The sequence below is a fragment of the Nyctereutes procyonoides genome, unplaced genomic scaffold (genome assembly GCF_905146905.1).
Source record: "Nyctereutes procyonoides isolate TBG_1078 unplaced genomic scaffold, NYPRO_anot_genome, whole genome shotgun sequence".
NCBI classification, from domain to species: Eukaryota; Metazoa; Chordata; class Mammalia; order Carnivora; family Canidae; genus Nyctereutes; species Nyctereutes procyonoides.
The window spans coordinates 18,402,307-18,412,441 of NW_026575147.1; positions in this window are offsets into that span (position 1 = coordinate 18,402,307).

A 10,135-nucleotide genomic window follows, 5' to 3' on the forward strand; every position below is an offset into this window, starting at 1 on the left:
AAATCTAAATAAATACGAAATTCAGTGAGAACCAAAATTGTTGCCCCCTCCACAGGAAAAGGATTTAACATAGTCAGCTTTCCAGGCAAGTGCTGAATTGGTACCTCTACATCATGGTACCATACTGAGGGTTCAAAGTTAGTCACTGCTTCTGGGAAATTGAATACTCAGTAGTGATGGTGGCCAGGCAGCTTCCGTGAAGGAAAATGCATGTTGCAGCCTGTCTATAGTTGTAACTGTGCCACTATGATGATGTTCATAACCCCATTGATTAAATACTTAGATGACTGGGAAAGAGGCTGATTGACATTTACAGTGCAAGATATCTTGTATACTGTTTGAGAGTCTCCTGCACCATGGACATCTTTGGGAGAACATTCCCATGGAATAATATATGTTCACATCCTGGACCCATGATGATTGGTCCATTCATGTGCTACTTTCCCAAAAATGCTTTGTCACTACTCCCTTACTTACCCCTTCCAAGTCCCTATTTTTCCAAACCATTAGTCACTGTCCAGGAGTTGGCCTAGAGCTAGATCTCAGGCCATTTCTCCTTTCAGACAAAGTACCACTTAAAGCTCTGCACAATGGAAAGATCTCTCTCCTCTACAGTCCTTCAGAGCCACCCCTTAAGTAGAACCATAACACTATAGGAGTCCACTTACTGCTGATGCCATCATATTGAGCAGATCCATCTGTAAACCAGGTTCTTTTAGGCTAGGATTGAAAGTGGGAGATACTGCAATGGAAATGTGCTCCCTGAGTTCATAGGAGATGATGGGACCCTGAAGTAAGAGAGGCAATGTAGCAGCACTTAGCTCTCAGAGGCAGGATGGGCATGGTTACCATAAAGGGCATCCAAGCCAGGGTCTAATCAGCAATTTTGACCCACAGGAATCATTGTAAGCTGATATCTAAAAAAGGAAGTTAGAAGAAACCTACCCTCCCTCCTGGAGCTGTATGCAAAAATGAGGTAAGTACCAGTGGCTAAGGAAGAAGAGTCACCTGAATAACACCTACCCATTAACCTTTATGATGAGTTCAGGGCTTAGTATGACTATTTTCTCAGACCCTGAGTCTTGAGGCAAGCCCCAAACTAAAGATCTGCTTTGGTGCTGTGCATCAAAACTGCTCCACAGGGAGGTCATCATAGTAGAGGAGAGCATATGGGACATGCCACAGAATGTGTAATGAAAAATTGATTGTGGTGATGGATGTATAAACTTAAATAGTCTAAAAGCAATTGAATTATACACTTTGGTGTATAAGTGTTAAGCTAATGGTGCATCCCTGGGAGCAACATAGAAAAGCAGCTCAGGGATCCCTGGGTGGCGCAGCGGTTTGGCGCCTGCCTTTGGCCCAGGGCGCGATCCTGGAGACCCGGGATCGAATCCCACATCAGGCTCCCGGTGCATGGAGCCTGCTTCTCCCTCTGCCTGTGTCTCTGCCTCTCTCTCTCTCTCTGTGTGACTATCAAAAAATAAATAAAATAAAAAAAAATTTAAAAAAAAAATTTAAAAAAAAAAAAAAAAGAAAAGCAGCTCAATACATTCCTTCTTGACCTGTATAACCAAAGGAACTCTAGGTCTAGAAAATGTAAGCCTGACTTGAATTACCACAGTAGAGAATCTAGATCAGGATCAACTCAAAGACCCAGAGCCCATTGAGTGGAAGGAAGACAAAAACCCTTGAGAAAGTACCCCGAGATATTGCCACAGTATGTGCTACAAATCTTTCCAGCCTTTCCCAAGTGGGCCTTCCTATAACTATTTCCCAGGTAACTGTACACTGTGGGGGAAGGAAATTTCTAGACATTTTCAGAGATTATTGAACACTGGCTCTGAGCTAAGCCAGGAGGACCCAGAATACCACTCTAACACATAAGCCAGGGTGGAATCTTTTGGGGAGGTATGTTATAAGGTATCAGGGTAGGTGGTATCAGGGTTTTTAAATCAAGGGTATCAGGATACGAGGCTTTACCTCAGGCTTTCTGCTTGACCAAGATGGTAAGAAGGAAATACATGGAATTTGGGACTTTGTTCATATCACAATAGTCCCAGTAGATCACAAACACATCCCATTTCCCCACCATGTTCCTGAGTATATACTGGGAATGAAGATATTAAAATACTATTTGAAGTGTATAATTCAATTGCTTTTAGACTATTTAAGCTTTAAGCTTATATTAAGCTAATCACCACAATCACTTTTCATTACACATTCTGTGGCATGTCCCATATGCTCTCCTCTACTATGATGACCTCCCTGTGGAGCAGTTTTGATGCACAGCACCAAAGCAGATCTTTAGTTTGGGGCTTGCCTCAAGACTCAGGGTCTGAGAAAATAGTCATACTAAGCCCTGAACTCATCATAAAGGTTAATGGGTAGGTGTTATTCAGGTGACTCTTCTTCCTTAGCCACTGGTAGATACCTCATTTTTGCATACAGCTCCAGGAGGGAGGGTAGAGTTCTTCTAACTTCCTCTTTTAGGTATCAGCTTACTCAGGAATTCTGATTCAAACCCATTGCCAGGAATGGGGCTACCAACAGGAACACTGGCCTTTATTTATCCTTGCTCGGGTATCAAAACTGTAGTTTTGATGATGTTTATGTATTTTCTCTTTCTGTGGATCATGAGGCTCCAGTCCTTGCCTAGGTTCTTTCCATATATTTTCTTCTCCTCTTTTAGGGTGACAACTTTATTTCTGGTTCATGAAGAATTCTCTTTCTAGTGTTTTACATTTAAATGTTCTATTTATCATATGTGATGTGGAATGAAAGTGTGAGGTTCAGCCTATGCTCAGTCCACCCCATTGCTATAGAATTGGTAAATGCTTTTCCAAACAAACTTCTGGCAGTCTTCTCAGATGCTCAAGGTGTTTATTCTATCCTCAACAACCCAGGATGCTCCCAAAAGCATCCCCTATGCTTTGCACCATCATCTCTACAGAATAGGCTCTCTGGAAGCAGAAGGTTTTTGCAGTCTTGATGCAAGACCCCTGTGGAACTGAAGGACTAATCTTATCTTTCCAATACACTTACAGGCCAGAACTATTCCTGTCCTTTAACTCACTCATTAGCATAAGAAAGTGTGTGCAGGGGAGATGGATGGGATCTCATCGTGGGCTGCTATCTACCTGCATCTACAAATACCTCCCTCTCTGATTTTCCAAGACAGAAGGGACAGAAAGAAGCTCATTAAGGTCATACCTGGAGTGGAACAGAGCACCAGACTAGAAGGGAGACATGTGATTTTAACTGATTATATCATAACTAGCTCTGAAGCTAGTGGAAATTGCTTTGTTGTCTTAGCTTCTATGGGAATAATTATAACAGCAGTTTATTATGGCACATTGCTTTCTTTTTTCATTCATGTAGCATGTACTTCAGAGATAGCCTGGCCCATTCTAGTCCCAACTCTACCACTAACTCTAAATCACTTGATGACTAAGGACAGCTCACACATGATGGGAACTCCATGAGTACAGATTTTAACTAAAAGAAAACTTAGAAGTTGCTAACAGAGCTATCCGAAGATAGGCTGGGTTGTCTTGAGAATGGCATAATAATAGCTAACGTTTATTTAGTAATCATTTGGTATTAGGTATTATTTGCTTAAATTACTTTTCATAGCAATCCTATGAATTAGATACTATCATACCATTTCATAGGTGAGAAACAAGAGCTCAAAAACTAGTATAAGTAGAAAACTGGGCTCTGACCCCACATCTGTGAAATCAAGCTAACTAATCCTAACCATTTTGCTGTTTTGCCAATAGATGTCCTCAGAAAAACCTGGATAACTGTTGGCAGGCAGGGGAGGGATCACAGCTTCATTTAGGAGGTTGGGCTGGGTGACTGCTCAACGCTGAATTTCTGTAACTCTTCATTCTCCAGGGCTCAGTTTCCTGGAAAGTAAGACTTGAATTTGATTGCTAGAGGCTACTTTCTGTTTTAAAAATTCTATAATACATGTGCTAGAGACAGAGGGTGATAGAAAGGAATGTCATATATACTCTATTATGTTGTAAGGTTTAGTTGGGAAGACAAATCATTTGTGCATGAACCGAGCTGCCCATGGCCCAGTGCTCTGCTGGATTGGCAGAGAAATTCAGCAGTATAGACAGAAAGTGTTGGAAGGAATGAGCAGAGGGCTTGGAATGGCAGGGTCTAAGTGGGTGCCAGGAAAAGGAAACAGAAAGTGTGCATGTTTGAAAAGCCAGGCATGCTTCTTATGCTTCTTGAAAACTTAGCTGCCATCTGAGCAGTTCTATCCATGCCCTGACAGCTCCCAGCCCCTGAAGTCAGAGGGTACCTTTCAGTCTTTCTAACCAGCCAAACTGCCCTGGCCTTTCCAAACTCAATACCTCCTCTCCTGATCTCCTGATGGAGAAGGCTGAGAGAAAGGCCACCATCACTTTGGCTGCCTCCCACCCCCATAAGCCCTTTAGGTGAAGGGCTGCTATAAATATTAAGATAAGAGGCCATTCCAGGTGTGTGTGTGTGTGTGTGTGTGTGTGTGTGAGCAACTTTTTATTTTCCCCAAATCTCGAGACTGTTTTAGGGATGGAGAGGAAGAAAGACAAATTAGTGATGGTGATGTCTTTGATTAACTGGGGAAGGGAAAATAATTTCTTTCTATACTTTTAATTTGCTTTCCTACTAAAAAGTTGAACAAAAGTAGGAGGTTGTTATGATTTGTGGATGGGAGAGCAGACTTGTCCTGGAAAGAGGGATGTAGGGGCATGAGAGCAGCAACCAGCTTGGATATTTCCTAGGCAGAACTTCCAAAACCACTGCTTGGGAAAGGGGAACTCTTTGGATAAACCATTGTAGAGTCTCATGGTATCTGTTGGAGCATGGTTACACTTTCACACTAATTGGAAGTTTCCATCAGTGCTGTGCACAAGCAGTACAAGGAGTAGAAGGAAATGCCCTTTGGAAACTAGTTTGTAGATAAAGCAAGGCAGTGAAAGACAGTATGGAATCCAGGGAAATTAAAATGAATGACTTTGGTTCAACCTGGCAGATGTTTTCTGGCATCTTTTGCCTACCCATCCCTGTCTAAATGCTGTGAGGCACAGAGTCTTAGAGGTAAAATCTATCCAGGCAGAAAAGAGTAACACACAAGAAACTATGGGAATCTCTATAAATGCTGAACAGAAACGCCAGGATTTTTGACCTACATTCCTATGCTGTACTTGTTCTAGAAGTGAAGTATTGCTACTAACCTTGACGTTCCAGGCTTGGTCTGAATGCTATATAATTTTGAGTAGAGTGAGGACAGCTAGAGTTCAAGTAAGAATCATTGGTTCAATCAAGATTCCCCAGGGAGCAGAGTCTGAGGCAGAGACTGATGTGCTAACACTTTATTAAGATGTACAGTTCCAGGAGCAAGAGTGGGACCAAGGGGAGAGAGGCAGGGAAGGAGGCAGAGCCAATAGGGAGTTATATTATGGAGCTGGGCACTGCTAAGTAGGCCCAGCTGTTCAATCTAAGTTACTATACCCTGGAGAAACGCTAAGAACCAGGTCTCAGAACCACCGGGGTGGTAGGGATGGGGTGGAGGAAGCGCTTCTGTCCACTCCTGGTCAGAGGTTTGCCCTTTATTACACAGATTAATCAACAGTTCTGGGTTGTTCATTTGTTGCATAGGTGCTGAGGAGAGTTCTACCACTGTGTCAGTAAGGGAAATCTGGAGGGGTGTCAGATGCACCTGTGTAAGTTTGGTCCTCACCCATGGGCAGCTGGAACAAGAGGCAGGTGGGACAAGAATATTCGAAGTGATACCAAAAAAAAAGGGATCTACAATACCCATTGTCCTTCTACTGTATAATAATCACCGTCTTACCACAGATTTCCTCCCCAGGTCCTGGCGCTGCATGAGGTACAGAGCAGACCCACATTATATTTGTGTTAACTAAATGAATGGAATGAATTTTGTTGAAATAAATAAATAAATGGTCACACAGACCTGAAATCACTTCATTATCCCTGGCTTCCTTCTCCTACCACCATCCTCACCCTATACCTAGTTCCCATGGTTGAGGCTCTATGTTCTCTCATTTCATCCCTGGTTCAAAAGGGAGCCTCGTGGTTGACCACAGCCTCCCAGCCTCCAGGGTCTATTCCCTGCAGCCCAGGGATGCAAGCTCCTGCCTCTAGTCAACCTCAAAGCATGCTGATCATTCATCCCACTCCTCAGATGCCCAAACAAACTCAGTAGTTCCTTACTGTCTACAGAGTGAAAGGTACACTCAAGCAATTTCCACAAGTGCACTTCCCACCTCCTGGCCTCATCTTCCCCTCCTGGTTCCTTGTAGCTCCTGGAACATACCGTCTTATTCATCTTTCACAGCCAATTTCAAATGGCACTTACTCTATGAAGCTTTTCCTGCGAATATTTCCCTCTCCCCAGGTCCTCACCTTGAACTGAGGGCCTGCACTGCCATTCCTCTAGCCACATTCAGCTTTTCCCTTGGAATATGCCATGGTTCTCTTCTCCTACTGGGTCTGAGCACCTGGGGGCTCTCCTATGGGTATGCTCTTGAGCCGTCCAAACAGCGCCGGCCTGTGAACCTGACCTAATATAGTGCAAGGGCTTCCCACACTGACTCCAGTGCTTGGCCACATCCAGAGGTACAGCTGGCTGACCATCTACTGTCTCAGAGTCAGCAGCCACAACCCTATGGTGGGTGCCTCCTGCTAATCTTATTCCATTTAAGGGTGGCACTCAGAACCCAAATAAAGACAGATTTTCCCAGGCATGAGAACTGCGGAAATGAAGAGAGGCAGCTCCCAGCAGTCACCCCAAGGGAGCACCAAATTTAGCCTGAAGGTTGAACATAAATACATTTAAAATTTTTTAATTATAAAAATAACATGATAACATTAAAATAGTTTAGAAATAAGGGAATTAAAGCATTCCCACAGATCCGCTGTACTGGCACAACTGCTTTCATTTTTGTTTGTTTCTTTCAAATCTTTGTTCTTTTAATTTTTTTTCAGGTCACATTTGACTATTTTTTTTAAAATTTATATTCAATTAGCCAACATAAAGTCCATTCTTAGCTTCAGATGTAGTGTGTAATGATTTATCAGTTGGGCATAACACCCAGTGCTCTTCATATCATGTGCCCTCCTTAATGCCCATCACCCAGTTACCCCATCCCTCCACCCACCTCCTGTCTAGCAATCGTTAGTTTGTTTCTTAGAGTTAAGAGTCTCTCATGGTTTTTCTCCCTGATGACAGTTTTCCTTCATTCTTTTAAGTGTCTACTTTACACATAATAATCGTGATATGGGTACAATCTTGTATCTTGCTTTTTTACATAAAAATATATGATAAGCACTTAAGAGAAGCATGCTGTAGACAAAGAGATGAGTGTTTGAATCACACTTCTACCACCAACTAGCTGTGTAGGTTACTGAATCTGTTTCCTTATCTGGTAAGAGGGCGGCAGGGGGGGGATCAAATGACCTCATAGGATTATTATAAGGATGAAATGATAACTCATAAAGTTAGCACAGGGCCTAGAAAATAACACTTAACAATTCCAAGTTTGTTTCATAATTATTACCAAAATATACGGGGTAGTTTTTTTTTAATTGATTTTTCCCCAGCTAATGGCATCCTAAACAGTTTTGACATTGGTTTCCAAATGTACAGTTTTGGCTTAAACATTGTAAGCTTAACCCGTTCCAAGTAATATTTTGATCCATTCAAAGAAAAGTCCCAGGAAAGCATACAACAACTTTCCACCCTCATCTGAATGCCCACTATTGTTTGAAGGCAGGCTATGGGATTTAGCTAGACCGGGCTGCAGAGCCCAGTGCAAGAGCTCTCCTGAGTGGCTTCTCGCACAGCGGCTCTCCAGCTCTCCGGCTCTCTCCCTTTCTTTCAGAGGAAGCCCTTGTTAGCAAGTAAATGTGCCCCATCCTATAGGGCCTTGAGTCAGAATAATGGAAAATCAGCTAGGTTAAAGGGCTTAAGCCTTGTTTCCTGCCCATGACTTCCCAGTGCTGTGTTAGCCTTCCCTGTGGTTGAAAGAGGCACCAATGTGGGATGATTTCAGAGCAGTATCAGATCCACTTGCCAAAAATCATCTCCCCACCTACCACAATGCTTGATGAGGTACCTGGAAGTCTCACTATTGATCATTCCTTAGATTTATGACTTCGAAGGCATCTAGTAAGTCATATATGTTGCCGTCAATAAATGTATTTAGCAACACCTCACTGTAATTCTGATAATAGTCACCCATCTTGTACTCTGTTCAAGACTCTGTCCTGATGCATTGCCTAGTAACCCAGTCCCTCAGATGAAGCTGAGCTTTGCCCATGTCAACCCTCTTCTCTGAGTCTGGATGCCCAACTCCAAAAAACCCAGATCAGGGCAGTCACCCTGCTGCCTGGAGTCTTGCGCAACTTCTGTGGTCTGGCTTCCGTGCTGCTGTGCTCTTCAAACTTCCTCACTGACCCCACCTCTGTGCACTTGATGTCTCATTGATTTGACTCCTTCTGATGCCAGGACTCCTCCAGACCACACCCCTGCTGGTTCTTTCCTAGCCCCCTCTATTCAGTCTTCTGCCCACCAGCCTGGACTCTAGGCAATGGTCCCAATTTAGAAGGCCCCACGCATGTTACAAGAATCAATTATGGTGGAAATAATAGTTGCAACGTCAAATAGCACTTTTTAGAAAGTTGACATATGATATTTAGTTGTTTTAATTAAGAACTCCCTTCTTGGGATCCCTGGGTGGCGCATTGGTTTGGCGCCTGCCTTTGGCCCAGGGCGCGATCCTGGAGACCCGGGATCGAATCCCACATCGGGCTCCCGGTGCATGGAGCCTGCTTCTCCCTCTGCCTGTGTCTCTGCCTCTCTCTCTTTCTCTCTCTGTGACTATCATAAATAAATAAAAATTAAAAAAAAAAGAACTCCCTTCTTTTCTTTGAGTAAAGAGACTTTTACTGAAATAGTATGTGTGCTTTATAACAGTTGGTGCCAAGTGGTGTTGTTTTAAGTGCTGCTTGAATTCTTTGTCTTTCAAGATTGTTGGATCAAACTGAAGTCAGGTCACTTGTATTCTGGGGTTTTCTGGAAGAAACTTGGGTTCTCCTCTGGGTTGTTCTAGTCATCATTGGCTGGCATCTTCTCAGCTGTCAGATCTCACTCAGCCTCAATGATACTTCCTTAATGCCCATCCTCTCTGAGTAATGTCCCTCCTCCACCTTTGTTAGCATCTTATCTGTTTCCTTCTCCGCACTTATCACAATTTGTAATTATTTTGTTTACTTACTTGTGTTAGGGCGTTTTTCCTATTAGACTGTAAGCTCCAAAGACAAAGACGGGAATCATATGTTTTATCAAATTGCATTCCTGAAAACTGACATAGTGCCCAGTCGAAAGTGGGTGCTCAATAGATGTTTATTGAGTGAAATTTTTCTCTTTTCCAACTGAAAGAACAATAAAAAAAAACTATAGATCCTACTCATTTCTGATGACCATCAAGTAAGGAGAGGAAGAACTATTCATCCTATTCTATTTACATATCTATCATTTGTAAATTCCTCTCATTGTTCAATCCTTGGACCCACCACAGGGACTTCTGGTATCCACAGGAGGATTGGGAAGTGGGAAGCTTATTTTCAGCACCCCCTCCAAACTCACTGTTCTTCATCTGCATATCGTGAAAGCAATCCTTCATGAGACTTGCGAGGTGCCCAGTGCCCTCATTCTTCTGTTTTTCTGCCTGCTGGGTAAATTTGCTATTAAGAAGAAATCTGAAATTCATTCATACTATGATTCTTCATAAGAGTGTTATTAGCATTTAAGCACTGAGATACTTCAACCACAGTAATGAAACACTAGTGGTAGAAATTCTGATCTTATCTGGCACTGGAGGGAAGAAATTAGGAAAGGGGACTGCAGGGGCCTACAACCCAGAGTGTGCTCACCATATTACCACACAGCTAACCCTCCTCAGTGGTGAACTTTTAAAGGGAAGAGGAAGCAAAAATGAGAGCAGATACATGAGGTTGTAATCATACTCACTGTAAAATAAGTCCCTTAGCTTTTGCTGTCTGGGTGTAATACAAATTGTTAAGTGTTAATAGCTATGTTTATAAAACC